A 23,374-nucleotide genomic window follows, 5' to 3' on the forward strand; every position below is an offset into this window, starting at 1 on the left:
ATGAGTTTTCAAGAACACTTTACTGAAAATCAACCACAAACACTTGATAAAACCGAACGGTGTTTGATTTTAAACAAGGATAAGAGCCTAAAGCTGATACCACTTGCAGGTCCCGTTTTTCCGGTGGATCGATAATGAAAACCTTATCCTTGTTTATCACAAACACGGTAACGGGTGCGGAATCCCTGTGACGGTGCAAACCAAACACAATGTAAAACACAAGCGTAACCAAAGGATTCAATATCTATTGATTAGGGATGAGAACAGATACAAACATATACAAACAATGTTCAAGACTCTCTCTCAAAGTCTCACAGCTCTCGTCTCTCGTCCAAGTTTCACACAGAAACAATGAGAGCTATAAATACTAAACACAGACACAGACTCGACGAAACAGAAATAATCCTCGGCGAAACACACAAAGTCGACGAAACAGAAGTGTTTCGTCGACAACCAATTCAAATTCAGAAGTGTTTCGTCGTTTGTATTTGGCCCAAGTTTAGGTTTCAAAGCCCAATGTAAGTTTCAGCCCATGATGTATGTGATTGGCCCAGAAGAGGATTAGGCTCAACTTACATGATTATTGGTCCAACAGTGTGTTTCGTTGACAATTTTCACCAATTCAAAGCTTGTGACATCATCATGATGATGTCATGATGATGTGTAAATGGGACTGGTTCGCGGCTATCCGTGCTTCGCGTGTCGAACTCTGGGGCGCACGACGGAGGAATGTCGTGATGTCGGGCTTGAGCCGGACCTAACCGTGTCGAAACCAAGTCGAACCGAGCCGAGTCGCGTCCACATAAAGTGTATCAACAATGTTCAACGAGCCGTGAATGGAGCCGAGTATCAACTTCGTTAAAGCTCTCAGGTTTGGTTTGATTTCAATTTTAGGTTAATTTGATTTTTCTCATTTGTGTTTTATTTTAGATCAGGTTGTTCTTTCGATTTTGCATTTCTTTTTCACAATCTAAACGAAGCAAAATAACTCTAAAATTATAATGGGGTAATCGATTGTTGATTCTGAGATGATGCGCATATAATTTCAAGGGAAACCCTAACATCAAATTACAACATTATTGATGAGATTTTATTGATTCGTTTGGTGAATGAAAAAGATGTAGGCAAATGTTGGATTGGTGGTTGGATAGCATAAGAGGGATGAGTTGATCTGCGGAATGATTCCGATGCAGCGGTATGTGTTTTTTATATCTTCTTCGATACCTTTTGTGTAGATGTAACAACTGAAACACCAATGTGATAGAAAAATTACATTACGGAATTTATTTCGATTTGAGCTAATTGTATTAGTGAAACACCAGTATGGTTCTGTTTTACGTTTTATGTGGACGATTGGTTAATTAAGGGTATGTATGTTATATGTGATTTATTAACATAAACAATCGTTGTTTACAGATTTGTGTATGGTGCTGGCATCACATTATGGATATGGCTGAGAAAGATGATACAGAAGGGAGGTGTCCAGCATGTCGTACGCCTTATAACAAGGAAAAGATAGCGGGGACTGCATCAAAATGTGAAAGGTTTGGTCTCACACATTTGTTACATCGTAAGCTTTGACTTATATTTGTTCCAGTGGTTGACGTTTGACTTCTCTACTGTGCTATCAGACTGGTGGCTGAAATGAGTGTGGAGAAGAAACAAAAGTCTCAAAAGGGGAAAACAAAAGCTTCTAAAGGTAGAAAGCATTGTGGGACTGCCTCTTAATTTAGCAGATGAAGAGGTAATCTCTTTTTTCATCCTTACAAATTTACATTTGTGTGTGTGTTTTTTTTCTAAAATTTTTGTATTTTCTATATCTCGGACAGCAGCTGGCACCATACGTCATTTTGCAAACAATATTTGTAGCGTGTAAGTCCAATGTTCTTGAGTGATCATATATTTGGCATTGTTAGTTTATTTGGTATGAGCGATATTTATCTTTGTAATATTTACACTATACAAATATATTACTTACTCAAAGGAGGATGAAGCGGTTCGAAGTATACAGTCAGTACATGGGTTTGTTTCGGAGGGTAGACCATTGAAGTTAATATCTAATAACACAAACCGAGAGTTTCTTTTTTATATTTTAGGTTAACGTATTGGATTTTTATTACAGAGCCTATTTTGGGACTACAAAGTACTGTCATGCTCTCAGGTTTGATTTCAATTTTAGGTTAATTTGATTTCTTATTTGTGTTTTATTTTAGATCTAGTTGTTCTTTCGATTTTGCATTTCTTTTTCACCATTTAAATGAAGCACAATAACTCTAATATTATAATGGGATAATCGATTGTTGATTCTGAGATGATGCGCACATGATTTCGAGGGAAACCGTAACATCAAATTACAACATTATTGATGAGATTTTGTTGATTCGTTTGCTGAATGAAAAAGATTTCGGCAAATGCTGGATTCGTTGTTGGATAGCATAAGAGGGATGAGTTGATCTACGGAATGATTCCGATGTAGCGGTATGTGTTTTTTATATCTTCTTCGATACCTTTTGTGTAGATGTAACAACTGAAACACCAATATGATAGAAAAATTACATTACGGACTTTATTTCGATTTGAGCTAATTGTAATAGTGAAACACCAGTATGATTATGTTTTACGTTTTATGTGAACGATTGGTTAATTAAGGGTATGTATGGTATATGTGACTTATTAACATAAACAATCATTGTTTACAGATTTGTGTATGGTGCTGGCATCACATTATGGATATGGCTAAGAAAGATGATACAGAAGGGAGGTGTCTAGCGTGTCGTACACCTTATAACAAGGAAAAGATAGTGGGGGCTGCATCAAAATGTGAAAGGTTTGGTTGCACACATTTGTTACATCGTAAACTTTGACTTTTATTTGTTCCAGTGGTTGACGTTTGACTTCTCTACTGTGCTATCAGACTGGTGGCTGAAATGAGTGTGGAGAAGAAACACAAGTCTCAAAAGGGGAAAACAAAAGCTTCTGAAGGTAGAAAGCATTGTGGGACTGCATCTTAATTTAGCAGATGAAGAGGTAATCTCTTTTTTCATCCTTACAATTTACATTTGTGTGTGTGTTTTTTTTTCTAAAATTTTTGTAGTTTCTATATCTCAGACAGCAGTGGGCGCCATACAGCATTTTGCAAGCAATACTTTTAGCGTGTAAGTTCAATGTTCTTGAGTGATCATATATTTGGCATTTTTAGTTTATTTGGTATGAGCGATATTTATCTTTGTAATATTTACACTGTGATATGTTTAGGCTCTTTTGCAAGTTGAAATCAGTCTATTGAAACATAAATGGAGGCAGCAACACCTGTTGTTGACTGTGAGTATTTGAAGGAGATAGAAAGGAGTCGTCGTGATCTTCGTGCTCTCATCTCTAACAAAAATGTGCTCCTATCATGCTTTGCTTAGCATACGTGCTTCATATCATTTTGTAAATCAAACGATTTCATTATTAAACAATATAGCTAAAACAAGACTGTTTTGATATGTAACTGATCCTTAATGTATTGATTGAATTGAGAAATACAACGCATAGCTCTCCACTTAGGAGACTAGAATTAAACAATAACAGAATGTACAAGCTAATACTGCATGGATAACAGAAAAGTACAAGCTAGAACAACTAGGAGCTAACTAAATAACTGAACATGTGACTCGAATAATAACTGTCTGATTTTTATAGGGAGTATGGGGGGATCTGTAATATGGTTATGCATTATATGGTTCTTATTCACCTGCTGGTTCCCTTTGGTTGTTTAAGAATTTGGAGAGGTAAATAACTTAGCGATTCACAGGCTCATTGGTTATTTAAGAACTTATTATGTTAGTAGGTTATTAGTTTATTTGCTTAGTGACAAGATTCTTTTAATTCAGCACATTGGGGATTCAACTGACCTTGAGATAGAGGTTATCTTTTACAACTACGTTGTGAAGCGCCAAATCATCAACTCACGGTATCCGGTATCCGATATCCAAATAGACAAGTAGTTTAAAACTGAAACCGAACACTCTTTTGGAGTATTCTTGAACTTTGAATTAATTTTGTGGTATCTTTTTGCAGCCTGATAATTGCATCATAGTTGTTGCTTGTGGATGAAGTGATTTGTGCAGGTCACATATCTTAATCTTGTAAGTCTATTTTGACTTAAATCAAATGAGTCAAGTTAAAAAATTTGTTAAAAATAGAATAGCTTAAATTGGTCGAACAAATCAAATAGGTTGAAAATACTCCCATATGGTTTAAAAGGCTCAAATTGTACGTTTAAAAGTACAATAAGTATTATAAATAATGGATACAAAAGACTTGGTTTTAAGGTTGTAAATGAATAAATAATATTTATAAGTTTGTTACATATAAGTTTGATTTTTTAAGTCAAACTTGTAGAGCTAAAGTGAACAACAGGTCCATCTATATTTCTTCTCATGGACCTGTGTATACATCTTTTGTTTCTTTTAATTTTAATACTGTATAAATGAGACCTGCAAAATGAAATTGTAGTTTAAAGCAACAGGTGGTGTTAATTTTTTGAAACATTACTCATTTATTTAAAGCAACAGGTTGAAGTCATGCTTTCATTTACTTTGTTAAATTATCTTAAGACCACCCGTAGTGGGGGGTTTTGATGCTGAGGTCCTCACCGGCAAAGGATCACACAAAAGATAGTCCTCTAAAGAGCCAAGGGATCATCGAAGACTCTGCGAAGGAACGATGCTGCTTCACTGATCCGCAGATAGACAGGATTCGCCACTGTTTTCCGGCGAGTACCATTTTTAAAGCTTTTGACCCCACCATTCTAAGCGATTTCGTTTCAGAAACCTGGGTAGTTTTCCCGGTCACCCCATTCACAATAGGATACTCGTATCCTTTCCCTGAATTCACCCAGTCTTTCTTCTCTCTCACCGACATCTCCTACATCCAAGCGATGCCAATGATGTGGAGGGTCTTGAGTACCCTTGAAAGGATCATTGAGCACGAAGGCGTTGATCTGGGAATGTCGGAGTTGACAGAGATGTACAATTTGTGAGCCACAGATCCCACCGATATTTATTCAAACACAAACCCTTTGAAGAACACCCCATCCTCAAAACCACTAAGAATGACACCAACTAGAAAAGGCGGTTCTTCTTTGTCAGAAGGGATACCATACCGGATGGAAAGGATTTGCCAAGGAAGTGGACCACCCATGGTAGGATAGAGGATCCTTAGAAGGATCACCGAATGACCTTGTTTCTAATGAGGATCACTAAAATGCTTTTGTTTCTTTTGTGCAGCTATCTCTGTTTCGCACATTATCCCATCACCTGCCACCAAGGAGAGGCTTGCTGCTTTTCGAAAACTTGATCCTGCAATAAGATCATTTCAAGCAAATACCCAGGATTCTCAAGAGGTATCCGCAGGTTCTGTAACAATGTCAAGTAAGTATCCTGTTTTTTGCACAATTAAATGTTTAAATAAATAGTTAAATAGAAATGAAATAAGGATACTTATCTTTTTTGGGTGTGTAGGTGCTGGAAAGTCATCAAAGTCTGCTTCTCGTTTTAGTGTCACTGACCTTGACACCGTCCGGTCCATAAAGAAGAAGCCTGCCGCTAGCCCTTCCGTCATAGTCCCCAAGGCAACCACTTCAAAGGGAAGAGGTGGAAAGAAGAGGAAGGCTACCGGTACCCTTGAAGGTATACCTCTGATCCAGCATCAGTTTGAGGAATATGTTGCTGAGGTAAGAATAACGGATCCTTAAATATGATTCTTGTACATGATCCTTCCATACTAAGAATTTTCCCCCTTTATTTATAGAAAGACCCCTAAAATGAGGGTAGTTTGGTCTTTTAAACACTATTTATTTTTAGCCCCTAAACTTATTACACTTAAATCCCTGAGGTTTTAACAAAATTATAGATAATTAGTTACAATTCAACACTCCATAACAAAATTATAATTTTTTTACGTATTCTTGACATCATAAAAACCCACCATTTTCAAAACCCACCATCTTCAACCATTTCTTCACTTTCTATCTCAATAATCACTACATCATAGTGCGATTTTCGTCACCAATCAATGATTCAAACACCCGATCAACGTGTTCTTCAGTGTTTTTTTGAAGAAAACCCAGTTTAATTTCATACAAAATCTCGTTTTTTCCGGTGATTTTGAAGATAATCACTTGATCCGTTCGATTTGATCTCTGATAAGTGTTTCAATCATTCAAATTTCGTCAATCGTTGAAGAAACCGACTTTGATCCATGTAAGAATTTCTTTAATTTCAGTTTTATTATCTGGGTTTTTGATTTAGACATTGCGTTTTACGATCTTGGCGGGGGTCCAGGGGCGGCAGCCCCTGGCGGGGTCCAAGGGGCAGAGCAATTCACAGACAAAACTATTGTCCTGGTTCAATGCGTTTTAGAGAGAAAACACTTTCTTTGGTGTTTTTAGGCCATTGCATTTTAGAACTAAGACATTTTTATGTGTTTTTTGGCCATTGCGTTTTAGAAAAACACATTTTTGAAGTGTTTTTAGTCATTGCATTTTAGGTAAAACACATTTTTAGGTGTTTTCAGTTCATTGCGTTTTAGAGAGAACACTTTCTTTTGTTTTTTTAGGCCATTGCATTTTAGAAAGGAGACATTTTTAAGTGTTTTCTTGCCATTGCGTTTTATAAATAAGACATTTCTTTGTGTTTTTGATGCATTGCGTTTTAGGTAAAAACACATTTTTATGTGTTTTCATTCCATTGGGTTTTAGAAACATACATTTTAAGTGTTTTCTGACCATTGCGTTTTAGAAATAAGACATTTCTTTGTGTTTTTTGTGCATTGCGTTTTAGGTAAAACACATTTTTATGTGTTTTCAGTCCATTGCGTTTTAGAAAGTACACTTTCTTTTGTGTTTTTAGGCTATTGCGTTTTAGAAATAAGACATTTTTTTTTTGTTTTCTAGCCATTGCGTTTTACAAATAAGACATTTCTTTGTGTTTTTTGTGCATTACGTTTTAGAAAAATGTCATTTTTAGGATTTTTTTTCATTGCGTTTTACGCAACTGGGTTTTTCCCATTGCGTTTTACGCAACTGGGTTTTAAAAAAAATCGAAAATATAGCAATAGTATACTCGTTTTAAAGATAAAAAACGCTCGTTTTTTGGTGCAATTTTTATAAAAAAAAACAATGTCGTATGAAAGAGTTATTAACGTTTAAAAAATTGGGGGGGGGGGGAATTAGAGGAGAGAGAAGCTATTGCCTTGGATTGACTAGAATTCCCTTAAACAAACCCACAAGGCTCTTTTCTTCCCTTCAATTTCCCTCATTTAATCTTAGCCCTTGATTAATTAAATGGATGGTCAAGATTACTTCTTAACATTCTTAGTCAAATAAACTTTCTATTATATCCTAACCTACGAGTAATGTACAACTTTTTGTTTTGATTCTGTATAATCTTCTATGTTCACGCGAATAATTTACGATATTTTAGGGAAGAGTAGGGTTTCTGTAAAAATACCAAGATAATTATACAACTAGGGAGAATAAGGTTCCGTACAAATACAAGATAATTATACAACTGAATTTTTTTTTATACAACTGAAATTTGGTCATGGTAGAAGATTTGGTGCATAGGGTACAACTAGCTATAACTTAGTGGGTTTAACATAAAGGAGATTAAAATAATAAAAAAATAAATGATATGATGATTAAATAATATAAACAATTTTTTACCTCGTACCACATAGTGTTTTGAAGAAAAAATTAAAGTCATATCAGTTTTGTTTCTAACAATAATTTTTTACCCTAATATTATTTAAATTTAAATATTATGATTTAGTAACAAGATTAGGCTTGAGGTGGTTGTACATGTGGCTTAATCTGTGTTTGGTGTAAATGTTGGTTGTACATAGGTGTACAAACTACTGAATCAGCTAAAAGGCACGGAGTCTCCCTCAATTTGCCATGTTTCGTGCCTTACACACGTGTCCAACACCACCGCATCTCATCTGCTCATCCCTCTCTTCACTCTTATCCCTTCCCCCAAGACCCAAACCCTTTCCATTCTCTCTCAACAATCTCATATGAGAACTTATATCTCTTCCTCAGTTTTCCTTCGTTGTTGGTTACGGCGGTGATTGGCGATGATGATGACGGAAATGGTTTTACCTGGAGGCGAATCCAACAACATCGAGTGGCTACGAAATCAGATCGGCAAAAGTGGATTCGAGCTACAGAGATGACCGAAGTTGATTTAAGACGAGGTAAGGTAAGTTTGGCGAAAGCTTTCATCCGCTGCTCATGTGTTTTATGATGGCTAACTTATGTTGTTTTTGCTAATTTGAAAGAATTTTGCTTAGGGTTACTCAGAGGTTTGGCATCGACATTGTGGTGCAGGCACTAGAGTTGTTTTCTGGCAAACAAACTCGAGACGGATTACGGTGTTGAAGCAATTGAATCGTCTTGGTAATTTTTATGATCCAATTGTATAATTTTTAGGTCAGATTAGTGATGTATTTCAAAAATCTTCATGATTATTATTTAGTTATTGGTTATACTGTTTGTATAATTTGAAAAAATTCAAGTGTTTTCCTTTGAACTCTAACTGAATCTATACATTTTTGCTTTGTAATTCAGTCAACATTTTGATTGGAAGAGTCAAAATGTACCTTCTCTATGTGTGATAAGAGTATTTGATGATTCATATTGATTGCGATCGTATTATGGTGAAGAACAAAAGGATTCAAATGAAAGAGATCATACGAATTGCTGCTGATGTGGCGGAAGGGATCAAGTTCATGAATGATCATGGTGTTGCTTACAAAGACCTTAACACAAAGTGGATTTTGTTTGATAAAAATGGGACTCTGTGTTTAGGGGATATAGGTATCGTTGCCGCTTGCAAAAATGTCGTGAAGCTATGGAATACGAAACCGATGGTTACCGTTGGCTTGCTCACGAGGTTAGTCGGTCACTTATTGTCCTAACACACATAGATTAACATACACACGTTTTTTTTTGCTCAAAGTTCACATATACAAATGTTTACAAGATGTTTTTAAACTCTTATGGTCAAATGACATGAAGTAAAATGCAACCAAAATTCATGTTTCTATATGGCGTAAAACCATGGTTAAGGTTTGGGGAAATTTTATATAGATTCATAAAAGCTTCCCGAATATCATATCATATATATCCAAACCAAAATATAAATATCATATTTACTCATTTTAACTCAGCTTTTTGGTGTAGATATATATTGCGATTTTCAACAACTTTTTATTGTGGTTTTTGGTTTTATTTTTTATTTTGCAGTTTTTTCTGCAATATATATATGATATTATGATATTTAGAATTGGATTTCGCTATATATGATATTTAGGAAATTTTTAGGGATATGTATGATATCTAGGAAGTTTCTACGCATATATATGAAATTATTCCAAACATTTGTGTGCTTAATCATATAGATCTCAAAGCTATTTTCTCTCATGATTAGATTAGATGAACATGATTCCATCATTGTCTTGCATATCTTTTGGCTTTATTGAACCACTTCCATCATTCAAGATATAGGTAGGTATGAGTAGTGCCCATTAATAACTGATTAGCTATTTATGCATAGATCATCGCGGGTGATCCAAAAACAGTCAACAGAGACGTGGATGAGCAACGTGTTTAGTTTCGGAATGATGGTATGGGAGATGATGAAAGGGGAGGCAGCGTATGCTACACTCCCTCCCACACATTTGATATTAGCCACTTTGATTGGTTTGCTAATATTATGAGTGTTGTTAACTCAAAAAACCCGACGACATCAATGAGTTGAATTGTCGGTAAATGGAAGACCTGGGCTGGCAGTGCGTTGAGCTATACAAATTTGTAAGTAGCAAAATAACTATTTAGCTTGACAATTTTTTTTTTTGGTTGAGTGTCAGTTTCAAGTGGATTCCACCATTCTTCAAGTATGACAGATGTGGTTCAACATTCAGCTATACTTGCTAAACAGGTTCTATAGGTTAGATGTGCAAAAATACATATTGCTAAACAGGTTCTAAGAATTTTGTGCTGTATTGAAACTGAAGAGTGTTTTGAAAATCAGATTCATATCTTTTCTTCTCATTGTAGGATTCGGATGAATATGAGATGTAGTTAAACTTGTCCGGTTTTTAAAAGATTGACTTTTTACTTTAAATTCTGTAAATTAACATGTGGTTTGATATGCTTCAGGGGAGAAACTACCTTTATATGCTATCCAAAAAACTGTAGAGAGTGAATTCAGTTACAACACGGAGCCTTCTTTTGCTTTCTTGGAATCTATGCTCCTTACAGGGGTAGTGTTTGAAAGCTTACTACTTTAATCTGTGGTTGATATCACTTTAAGCTAAGACAATTATATCTTATTGTTATGTTATGTTTAAAGCGGGAGGATCGCGTGGAGAGAGGGTTGTTTCGCTATGATGTTACTGTGGCATCAAATCTTAAAGTGGCCATTTTCATGCATGCATGGTTTTCTAACAAATTAACCAATCAATCTGAAACATAATTAACTTATTTGCAACTTGCAATATTAGTTATTGCCTACCTAATTATATAGTTATTGAACAGGTGATTCCAGGAGATGATTATGAGTGTATATCTCAATTAAACGAGGGTCGCCACCGCAAAAAAGCGCCCAACTGAGTTTCAAGTGGATAGTTCTTCAGCCATTTGATGGGAGCAAGTACAGCTTCAGTATATAGTTGGGCTACTAAGATGTTGAAGTTGATGAATTAAATACAAGAATAAGGTGGAATGTTTTGATTGTGGACATTAGAAGTATCTTAGAAGGTCTTATTGAGTCATTTTTGCTCTTCTTTTTGTTTGTTTTTTCCGTTTTTTGTTCGTAACATCTATTACGAAATGCTTTGATATTCGCGTCATGTACAAGGGTGCTTTTTTATTTGACAAATAGAAAAATATAAGATTGTCATGTTAAAGAGGTGAGCGCAAAAACGAAAAATGAGGGTCGTGGTAGATTCGCAGCGCATCGCGCGCGGGGGTTAAATCTAGTTTAAGTATGAATTTGGTAAGAATTTAAACCCATAAATCTAAATTTTATATTGTTAATAACTCAAATCTTCTTTTATATAATAATAAAATACATAATAGATGTCTTAAAATATACAAAATACGGATTAACTAAAGGTGGAGATACTAGAACCCTTCAATTGGTTATTTACACCTTGGTAACCTTATACATCAGGTATAGAGCTATACGTTGTGTATAGGGTACCCTGATACCTACAGAATATTTCATAGAATGTTGTTAAATTATGTCTGACGACTAACCCTATACATCACGTATATGGTGGTATACATGGCGTTTAGGAGCATCTTGTTTGTTTTTCCCTAAAGTTGGCAACATATCAGGTTCACTAAAGGCTATACGTGTCGTACAAGTCTATATGACATGTCATATAACTCTATACAACATGTATTAATTTTTTTTCAAACATTTATTAATATTTATGGTTTTTAAAACAACATACATTAATTGCAAAACACCGTAGATTTCCTTCATTTCTTCATCTATTTATAAATAAAACACCATATGTTACATAAAACCTTGTAGTTACAATTATAACAAAGCTCAAAGCAAATATATTATACACCACATGTGCAATGATAAAACACCATTTGAGAAAATAAACCCAACTCAATCCACTTAAAATGTTTTATTTTTTTATATAACAATTGTAGGTCCACTAGCGGAGGATCTAGTAACTTTATCCTTATGATACGAACAAACCCGATTGTGCGGAATCCAACCGGGTATGCAAACCGAGATCAAGACACACAACAAACAAAGATTCAACGTTTAAAGCTTCAAATGTATTATAACCAGTAGAGTTTGTTTACAAAGATTACAGAAGGTAATGCTCTCAAACTCACTGTGTTCTCTCTATGTGTCTACCTGTGTTCTCTCTATGTGTCTAACTGTGTGCTCTCACTTCTGTGTCTTCCTTCTCAGATCTGCAAGCTTCCTTTTATAACCGAACCTTATCCACATGGCCAACGAACAATGGAACTAGGCCTACGAACATTCATCAGGCCCACGAAGAATGGAATCTTCGTGGACCAAGCCAAACCCTTCATATCCACGAAGACTGATTCTTCGCTGGAATAAAGACATGGACGAACAATCAGTCTTCGTCAACATTGATCATTCTTCGTCCACTTTATAATCTTCGTCACATGAAGTCTTCGTTGCATGGAGTGATTCTTCGTGAGGTGTATATGGACGAACATTAAGGTTCTTCGTGAACCTCATGCATAACAGAATACATTGCAGGTCTTCATTAGATGCATGGATTTAATTGTCACGACATCATCATCATCATGTCATCATGATGTCATGATGATGATGTCAATCTCGTTTCGTATCGTGTCTTCCTTATGTCCATCTTGTAGGCCGAGTCGAATCGACGGAATGTTGCGACGTCGGTCTTGAACCGAACCGAACCGAGCCATATCTACACAAAACTGTATCAACAACAATACTTACTCAAATTAAAGATAAAAATATGATGAGTTTTATAGTGTATGTAACTTAAAAAAATATATTAACATATGAAAAAATTAATAATGTTTAAAAAATAAAGGGTAATTCCATTTTAGGCTATTGTAATTATACCCTTTGTTAGTATAACTTCCTATTTAATGTTAAACATACATTAATACATTATAAAAATGTCATTAGTCTACTTATATCATCCATTAGTACCATCAATCCAAAGGTCTAGATACTTAGCATTTTTAGACACAATGACTTCTAGTCAAACTCCACCCAAAGATATTGCTTAAGTTGTGGGGTGTGAGAAGGGGGTGGGGGAAAAGGAGCTCATAGAATTCAATGCAAATGGGAAATCTCACCAATCTGCCTAACTGAAAGGTTTTGATTAGAGGGGAAGAGGAACGCCAATGGCTATAAAAGAACGCAACGTTCAACAAACAATTCGTGAACCATTCGGCGGGTAATTGGTTTATGTTCGTTCGTTTAGTTTAATTAATGAATGAACATGAACAAGAAATTTTATTCGGTTAATTAAATGAACGAACACGAACATATTTTTCTTTCGTTTAGTTTAACAATTTGAGTAATGTGCAATATTTAATGATCGGTATTTTAAATATACAATATTTAATGAGTAATGTACAACTTTTTCTTGTGAGTCTATATGATCTTCTATGGGACCGTGGCTTTATAGCCTAATGACATCTTAGGATGGGATAAAACTTTGAAACCAATAGGTTCTGGGTTTGATTCTCATAAGGAGGTTTTTCCCATATTTATTGAGTTTCCTTCTGAATTGGTGTATAGGCATTATGCCTAGTGGAGATGAATATGATCGGGTGGTTCCGCTGGTGGCATGATAATAATTCAGTGGTCCGTCAGTGATCCAAATTTGCCGTTAAAAAATATGATCTTCTATGTTCACGCGAATAATTTACGAGATTTTAAGGAGAATAGGGTTTCCATACAAATACCAAGATAATTACACAACTAGAATTTGGTCATAATACATTGGATTTCCCTAAGTTCAATGGAGATGATGTAGATGGCTGGATATACAAGTGCAACCATTTCTTTGAAGTTGATAGGACCCCTGAGAATCTGAAAATGAGGTATTCATTGGTTAATCTTGAAGGCAAAGCCCTGCAATGGCATCAAGGTTATCTTAAAAGTAATAACCTAACAATTGATACTATAAATTGGGAGGATTATAGTAGGTCTGCCACTACAAGGTTTTGCATGGATCTTTTAGAAGATGCCATGGAAGAATTGAAAAATTTACATCAAACAGGCAGTTTACAAGATTATTGTGATGCCTTTGATGCACTGTTGAATATAGTAAACATCTCCCAATAATATGTTGTTAGTATGTTTGTTGGAGGATTGAAAATGGAATTGAGATGTTTGGTAAAGGCTTTTAAACCAAGAAACCTACGAGAAGCTTATGCAACTACTAAACAACAAGAGAGCCTACACAATACCTTATTTGGAACCCACAACAACAGAAAATACACCACTAATTCATTTCTTAACCAGAAACCTTACAACAGCCATTTGAAACCACCACCTACAATGAATGCTAATGCCTTACCCTTACTTTCCACCCCAAAACCTATCAATTCTTTACCTGCTAAAACCACAAGAAGGCTCACAACCAAAGAAATGGCTGATAAGAGAAAAAAAGGGGAATGTTTTTGGTGTACTGAGAAGTTTACACCCAATCATAATTGTAGAAACAAGCAATTATTCAATTTAGAAATGACTGATGACCAGGAGGAAGAAGTGGTCATTGAGGAAGAAGAATGTGTAGAGGAAACTCCTCTTTCTCTACAATGAAGATTACTGGATTTATGGGTACCAGAAAACTTTTAATCTTAACAGATTCTGGGTCAACCCACAACTTCATTGATATAAAGTTAATCAAGAAGTTGCAGTGTGACTTGCAAAAAGTAAAACCTATAAAGGTAACTGTGGCAATGGGAATCAATTGGAATGTGGTCTAAGGTGTAAGAATTTTAAGTGGATGATGCAAGGGGTATGGTTCATGGCTGATGTGTTAGTACTGCCATTGGAAAACTATGATATGGTGTTGGGAGTCCAATGGTTGGCCACCTTGGGGGATATAATTGGGAACTTTACTGATCTGACCATGAGGTTTAAAGTGAATGAAAAGGAATATGTGCTTAAGGGAACTGAAAACAATAAGATGAAAATTTGTTCCAAAGATAAAATGGCCAATATGTTGAGTAGTATTGTCACGGCCCCCGTACCCGGTTTAACCCGGTCCAAGAGCCGCGGGACAGGAAACCCGTGGTAATCATGTTTACAGCGGAAGTCTTAACAGGATCGTTTTTAAACTTGAAAATGCCCGAGTATTATTTATTTACACTTCGGGATAAACCCCGTGAATTTCATAATTTTATTGTTTTACAAACATGTTTATTTATTTACTTGAGCCACTACTTCAAGCTTGATAGTGCTCCGTAGCACGTGTACTGAATTCACAGTAAGTCACCTGAAACATGTTGTAAAAAGTTTTGTCAGCGGGGAAATACTGAGTGAATCATTCATTTTGATAAAATGACACATAGTTATAAATTACAGCATAAGAGCGATTACTATGGCAGTATCTTAATTTATATCTGGTCTTGCCACCCGTGTGATGATGGTCATACCACTATTGGGTCCAGTCACCCAATTAGTGACGTTTTGTTACTGTTAGGTCTTATTAGCCTAACCCCTGTTAGGGCTTATTGCCTAACTGTGAGAAATTAGTAATGTGCACAATACCCCACTAGCCAGCGGTTAAGATAACCCGACTTAATCCCTGTAATTATAACACTTTGAAAATAATTCGGAGTATTGTAAAACAGTTGATAAAAAGAGAATGACTCACCTTGCAAGTTTAATGAGCAAAGTATAAGCCTACTGATTAGCCTTGATTAAACCTAATTTGATAATAATGCACACACAATGGGTTAGTAACTAATACAACAGTTACGTCAATTCATGAGATTAAACCCTCACAACGATTAACAAGTGCAATACTTAATAATTCAATCGGATTCACAACGAATAACAGAGCATAGTCCGAATTCGAACAGCACTCAAATATTCAAGTCGAAATCACGATGAATAACAAAGTATAAGCTCAATTTGAGCAGTACTCGGACAATCATTGGATAGTTATAATCGATCGGAGTTGAACCGTAATAGCGATCGAGTTATTACCCTGTTTGCGGCAGCACTTCGTGATTAGTGTGTGTTTTTGTAGTAAACAGCTAATATCTCAACGTATACTTTGAATTTTTACGTCGAAATAGCACCGGAATTCAAGTCCCAGGCCCCTCTATTTATACGCGAAATTTGCACCTCCCGCGTGTCGCGGAAGAATACGTGGCATGTGCCGCGTATCGCCTGGGGTGACCAAGTAGGGTAGGGTAGGTTAGTCACCTGCCTAGCCTTGCTGAGTCGACAGTTTCGATAAATTCAAATTTTACAGCGAGTTATTTAGATAATCGTTAGCTAGGGTTTTACCCCCCTGAGTTTTAGGGGCCCTGATCCTGATTCCGATTGTTTCGGAAATTTTAGGGTTTATGCAGAATCACTTGGGTGTCTCAATTAGGGCTTCCTTATTGGATAATTATCATCCTAATTATTAATTTTAGTGAGAGTTTTTACATCCTCCCCACCTTAAGAAAAATCTCGTCCTCGAGATTTACTGGAATAGATGAGGGTATTTTCATTTTATTTCTGATTCCAGTTCCTAGGTGTATTCGGGGTCCTCTCTTTGAGTCCCACTTAACTTTGACTAATACTAGTCGTTTATGCTTAAGAAATATGACTTTTCTATCTTTTATTTGCAGTGGTTTCTTTACAAACTTCAGTTTTCCATTTACCTCTATGTCTTGAAGAGGTACTACCAGGGATTTGTAAGATAAACATTTCTTGAGATTGGATACATGAAACACATCATGTATTCCAGCCAATTCTTCTAGTAGTTGTAGACGATAAGCAACTGGTCCTATTTGTTGGCCTACTGGAAATGGTCCTATGTATCTTGGACTCAGTTTTCCTTTCTTACCGAACCTCACTACTCCTTTCCCAGGAGAAATTTTCAAAAGTACCTTGTTTCCGACTTGAAATTCTAATGGCTTGCGACGATTGTCTGCATAGCTTTTCTGACGATCTCAAGTCGTTTTCAGTCTTTCCTTAATTTGAGTTATTTTGGTCTGTGGGTTCTCACACAATCTCAGGTTCTGATAGTTGGCTTTTTCCTATTTCTGCCCAACAAACTAGAGTTCTGCACTTGCGTCCGTACAGTGCTTTGAATGGAGCGGTTTCGATGCTTGAATGATAACTATACTTAGATTTAGTCGGGTTCCCATTTTCAAACAGGCATTTCTAATTGTTGAAGTAATCCGGAAGGTTTCTGGTGTCCTGCCTTAACTTGTGAGCAGGTTAAACACCTAGATATATAACTAGCTATGTCCTTTTTTCATTCCTATCTACCAGAAGTTATTTCTTAAATCTTGGTACATCTTATTGTTTCCTGGGTGCATAGTATACCTAGATTTATGAGCTTCTTCTAAAATCTTATTTCTTAATTCTCCTTGCTTAGGTACCCAAATTCGTTTCTTGTGGAATTTCCAAATTCCATTATTTCCTTGTTCCAATTCTTTTGTTCGTCCTCTCATTCCTTCAGCATCATCCTTGATTGCTGTTGTTTGAACACTCTTTAATTGTTCCATTAAATCTAACTGTAGATTTAATCTAAGAGCGTGAACTCGCTTTTGCTTCTCATGATACTTACGACTTAAGGCATTTACAACTACATTTGCCTTTTCCTAGTGATATTGAATATCACAGTCGTAATCACTTAGAATTTCCATCCATCTTCTTTGTCTCATGTTTAATTCTTTCTTTTGCCTAAATATGTATTATGATCTGTATAGACTGTAAACTTATTTTCATACAGATAATGTCTCAAAATCTTAAGGGCAAAAATTACTGCTCCTAGTTCTAAGTCATGAGTCGTATAGTTTTCCTCATGCTTTTTCAATTGCCTTGAGGCATACACAATTACCTTCTTGCGTTGCATCAGCACACATCCTAATCCTAGCTTAGAAGTATCACAATATACTTCAAAGTCTTCTGTTCCTTCTGGAAGTGCTAAGATTGGAGCATTGGTTAATCTTTGCTTTAGAATCCTAAAGGCTTCTTCTTGTCTAGGTCCTTACTCAAACTTAACTGTTTTACAGATTAGCTTAGTTAATGATACAGCTATCTTATAAAAATCTTTAATAAAACGCCTATAATATCCGGCTAAAAACTCCTAATTTCTGCTGCTAATTGCGGGGCCTTCCATTTGGGTATTGTTTCAATTTTAGAGAGATCTACGTGAATATTCTTATGATTCACCATGTGTTCTAAGAATTGCACTTCTTGAAGCCAGAATTCACACTTTGAGAATTTGGCATACAGCTTTTCTTTTCTTAACAAGGTTAAGAGTGCATGCAAATGCTTACAATGATCCTTTTGACTTTTGGAGTAAATAAGTATATCGTCGATGAAAACAATTACAATTTTATCCAAATACGGTTTACAGATTCTATTTATCATGTCCATAAATGCTGCTGGAGCATTTGTTAATCCGAAGGGCATGACTGTAAACTCGTAATGTCCATACCTAGTCCTGAAAGCAGTTTTAGGTATGTCTTCTTCTTGTACCTTCAATTGATGATATCCGGAGCGCAAATCTATCTTAGAAAAATATCTCGCTCCTTGAAGTTGATCAAAAAGATCGTCAATCCTAGGTAATGGGTATCGATTCTTAATTGTAACTTTGTTTAATTCCCTATAATCGATACACATTCTCATTGATTCGTCCTTCTTATTTACAAACAACACTGGAGCTCCCCACAGAGAGGAACTTGGTCGTATAAACCCTTTACTTAGTAATTGATCTAATTGTTTCTGAAATTCTAATATTTTCAGTAGGTGCTAACCGATATGGTGTCTTAACTTATCGGTATAGTTCCTGGAATTAGATGAATTCTAAATTCTACCTCTCTATCGGGTGGTAATCCTGGTAGGTCTTTGGGAAAGACGTCTGGATATTCCGATACTATCGGAACATCTTCTATTTTCTTACTTTTGGTATTAATAACTACCGAAACCATATATATTCCTTGTTTCCATGAATAACTGGCTAATTTCATTACCGAAATAAATTTTCAGTGATTTTTGTGGCTTATCTCCGGTAATTATTACTAATTCTCCTGTGGTTGTAGGGATTTCTATGGAACTTTTATTACAGAGAATTCGAGCATGGTTGGCTATTAACCAATACATTCCTAATACAACATTGAACTCGCCTAAATTTATCGGTAACAAGTTTGCAGAACATTTATGTCCTAATAGTTCTATCTTTGCTTCTCGCAAAACCTTATCTATTTTAACGGAATTCCCATCTGCCGTTTTAACCGTAAAAGTATGCCTAAGGTTGGTTAAGGGTAAATTAAGGGCTTGGCAGGATGAAGTATTTGTAAAACTTTGGTTTGCATCATAGTCAAATAATACTTTTGCCTAACCGTCGTGAACCAAAAACGTACCAGCTATGACGTCAGGAATTAGTTCGGCTTCCTGAGTAGTCAATTGAAAAGCTCTTGCGTTTCTTTTGGTAGTCCCTTCTGCCGGTTTCGCCTTGTCGTCTGCTGGGTTGCCTAATTTCGGGCAGTTTGGTCTGAAATGCCCGGTTTCTCCACAATTGTAGCAGGTTATCGCCTTTTTTTTCTTGCAATCATCTTCTCGATGTCCTGGAATTTTGCAGTAATTGCAACACCCTTTGCATTTTTCCAAAATGCTTTCCCTTGCAGGTATTGCAAAATGGAATAATGGAAAATCGACCGGTTCCTCTTTTCTTCTTGAAATTGCTATTATTACTCACATGAATTCCTTGGGTGATTTTCTGGGCTAACTCCTTCTTCCTATTTTCTTCTCGAGTGCGCAACAGTCCATCAGTTAGAGTGTTGGCTAACTCTACCGCATCGTCAATCGTGCGGGGTCTCGCAGCTTTGACAATGCCACGAATTTCGCTAATCAAGCCCCAAATATAGCGAGAGATAAGTACTGGCTCCGGCGAAGCTAGAGTAGGTACAATTCTGGCATACTCAAAGAATTTTGAAGTATACCCTCGACAATCTATATCCACCATTCGGTGACCTAAAAACTTATTCGCCATCTGCTCTTTTTCATATTCGGGACAAAATTTTCTTTCTATTAATTGCTTAAATTCTTCCCAACTCATGGCATAGGCCACGTCACTTCCTTTGGCTTGTAATACTGTATTCCACCATTCTAACGCTTCTTCCTTGAAAAGGTGCGAGGTGTACATAACCTTATCTTCCTCAACACATTTACTTATTTTAATTACTGCCTCGGTTTTTTCTAACCAACGCAGTGCCGCAGTTGCCCCTTCATTGTCTGCGAACTCTACAGGTTTACAGGCAAGGAACTCTTTGTAAGTGCAACCAGGGGTTGCAGTTTTCATTTTCTTAGGGGGCGGAGCTTGTCGCGGGTCATTATCATGATTATTGCCTCCGTTTACGCTATTACTGAAGTTATCTTCAGAAATACGTTTGCTAGGAATGATTTGTTGTGGTTCTATTGGATTTTTAACAGCGGCAACAATTGCTGGAATAGCGTTGGCTATCCCTTGAGCAATTATTGTTGGAATAGTGTTGGCTATTTCTTGGGCAACGATATTTTCTATATCCTGCCTAGTCATATATTGATCCCCCGTTTGTTGCTCAGATTTATTAATCTCATTAACTGGTTCATTACCAGCGTTTTCCATCTGGTAATTATTATAAATATACATTATTAATGTCAAACAATTTTAATAGTCATATATATAACAGAATATTGTATATAAGCACACAAGTTTCTACAGCACAGGTATAGCCAAAATTGTCGATTTCTATACTTCCATTTTTATAAATTATGTTTATGCATCCGTACACACTGGTTTATCTTATGACGTTTTATTTTTAGACTATTTTACAGAGTTATATTTTACTACGGTTGTTATACAAACATACTTTCCAACCTTACTAGTCTCTAGTTAACCGATAGCTTAGTAGCGATACTTTCTCTCATCGAATTTCCAGGAGATCTGTCCCCCAATCTCTCGGATCCTATTTCCAGCATCCATTAGTTCTTTTTTTCAAAGTGGCCGAGTTCAGCCATATTCTTGTTGCTCATTGGTGGATTTGGTGAAGGTTCTGGATTGAATTGAGAAAAAAGCTTATAGGGATTGTTTTGGATCTGTATTTTATTAGTCAACCATTCGTCTATTCCTAAAGGTTGCGAGTGTATTGAAGGATTTGGAATAGCTGGTTCTAAGTTTATTGGTAGTTGCGTTTCATTAACAGGCTTAATAGTATTATAATCTATTAATATAAAATCTAACTCTTCCTGAGATGGTAACCCCTCAATTTGCCTAGAGCTTTCCCCAGTTTCCATTTTCTTAGGCTTGGGTTTTTCGAGAGGTAATGCATTGAATTCTATAGGTTCTTCTCTGTCTGGTATATATCTATTGAAATCTCTGGAAACTTCTATTCTTACCGGATAGAGATTAAATTTCTGAAGAGCGTCCGACAAATTACTCATACTGCTATGCAATATACACCATTACTAATTATAACAAAATTTCTCTAGAAAGTCTTTAAAAATTATTCCAGACTGTGTAATTTAAAAATTACTAAAAATTGAAACATAGTAGGTTTTATTTGTGAATTTATTTATTTACTGAATAAGATTTCTAGACTGTAGATAATAAATGTGCTAAAGCTTAGGTCGGAAATTTCTAAGGAATTGCATTATTTGCTATATTGGCTAGCATATAAAGATCTGCCCATACTATACCCAGTTAGTCAGATAATAAAACCTATATTCACAGAATGACAGTTAGAAAAATTAAGTATTTTCTAAATACTTAATAGGCTTAAATCAGTGGCTTGATCAGTGGCTCTGATACCACCTTTTTCCTGTCACGGCCCCCGTACCCGGTTTAACCCGGTCCAAGAGCCGCGGGACAGGAAACCCGTGGTAATCATGTTTACAGCGGAAGTCTTAACAGGATCGTTTTTAAACTTGAAAATGCCCGAGTATTATTTATTTACACTTCGGGATAAACCCCGTGAATTTCATAATTTTATTGTTTTACAAACATGTTTATTTATTTACTTGAGCCACTACTTCAAGCTTGATAGTGCTCCGTAGCACGTGTACTGAATTCACAGTAAGTCACCTGAAACATGTTGTAAAAAGTTTTGTCAGCGGGGAAATACTGAGTGAATCATTCATTTTGATAAAACGACACATAGTTATAAATTACAGCATAAGAGCGATTACTATGGCAGTATCTTAATTTATATCTGGTCTTGCCACCCGTGTGACGATGGTCGTACCACTATTGGGTCCAGTCACCCAATTAGTGACGTTTTTTTACTGTTAGGTCTTATTAGCCTAACCCCTGTTAGGGCTTATTGCCTAACTGTGAGAAATTAGTAATGTGCACAATACCCCACTAGCCAGCGGTTAAGATAACCACGACTTAATCCCTGTAATTATAACACTTTGAAAATAATTTGGAGTATTGTAAAACAGTTGATAAAAAGAGAATGACTCACCTTGCAAGTTTAATGAGCAAAGTATAAGCCTACTGATTGGCCTTGATTAAACCTAATTTGATAATAATGTACACACAATGGGTTAGTAACTAATACAACAGTTACGTCAATTCACGAGATTAAACCCTCACAACGATTAACAAGTGCAAACTTAATAATTCAATCGGATTCACAACGAATAACAGAGCATAGTCCGAATTCGAACAGCACTCAAATATTCAAGTCGAAATCACGATGAATAACAAAGTATAAGCTCAATTTGAGCAGTACTCGGACAATCGTTGGATAGTTATAATCGATCGGACGTTGAACCGTAAGAGCGATCGAGTTATTACCCTGTTTGCGGCAGCACTTCGTGATTAGTGTGTGTTTTTGTAGTAAACAGCTAATATCTCAACGTATACTTTGAATTTTTACGTCGAAATAGCACCGGAATTCAAGTCCCAGGCCCCTCTATTTATACGCGAAATTTGCACCTCCCGCGTGTCGCGGAAGAATACGTGGCATGTGCCGCGTATCGCCTGGGGTGACCAAGTAGGGTAGGGTAGGTTAGTCACCTGCCTAGCCTTGCTGAGTCGACATTTTCGATAAATTCAAATTTTACAACGAGTTATTTAGATAATCGTTAGCTAGGGTTTTACCCCCCCTGAGTTTTAGGGGCCCTGATCCTGATTCCGATTGTTTCGGAAATTTTAGGGTTTATGCAGAATCACTTGGGTGTCTCAATTAGGGCTTCCTTATTTGATAATTATCATCCTAATTATTAATTTTAGTGAGAGTTGTTACAAGTATGTCAGGGGTAGTTCAGTCCCAAATTTATGGATTGCAGCTATCACAGTTGGAGGGTCAGGAGTCATTTGGTTCAACTGTTTCTGAACCAATGACTGATGAGACTTTATTGGCTGTCTTAGAAGAGTATGATGATGTGTTCCAAATTCCCAAGTTCTTGCCTCCCAAGAGATCTTGTGACCATCAAATAACCCTCATGAATGAGAACAAACCAATAAATTTGAAGTCTTACAGATATCAGGCACTGTAGAATGATGTGATTGAGAAAATAACTCAAGAACTCCTTGATTCTGGGGTGATCAGGGGCAGTAAGAGTGCCTTTGCTGCACCTGTGGTATTTGTAAAAAAGAAGGATGG

General features: G+C 36.2%; 1 long non-coding RNA gene and 1 pseudogene across 10 annotated transcripts; both read left to right on the forward strand.

Moving 5' to 3' along the window:
* The first annotated feature begins 1,323 nt into the window (after positions 1-1,323).
* On the forward strand, positions 1,324-3,159 carry LOC110920254 (annotated as a pseudogene).
* A 4,763-nt stretch (positions 3,160-7,922) lies between these two features.
* Positions 7,923-10,899, forward strand: LOC110915004. Of its 10 annotated transcripts, XR_002578682.2 has the most exons (6): positions 7,924-8,246; positions 8,338-8,443; positions 8,615-8,939; positions 9,603-9,995; positions 10,208-10,311; positions 10,586-10,899. It is a non-coding gene; the product is annotated as an uncharacterized LOC110915004 (long non-coding RNA). The 10 variants fall into 10 exon arrangements; XR_004883279.1 differs by having other exon boundaries at positions 7,923-8,246; positions 9,603-10,311; positions 10,401-10,899; XR_002578681.2 differs by having other exon boundaries at positions 7,923-8,246; positions 9,603-10,311.
* The last annotated feature ends 12,475 nt before the right edge of the window (positions 10,900-23,374 follow it).

The sequence above is a fragment of the Helianthus annuus genome, chromosome 16 (genome assembly GCF_002127325.2).
Source record: "Helianthus annuus cultivar XRQ/B chromosome 16, HanXRQr2.0-SUNRISE, whole genome shotgun sequence".
Taxonomy (NCBI): Eukaryota; Viridiplantae; Streptophyta; class Magnoliopsida; order Asterales; family Asteraceae; genus Helianthus; species Helianthus annuus.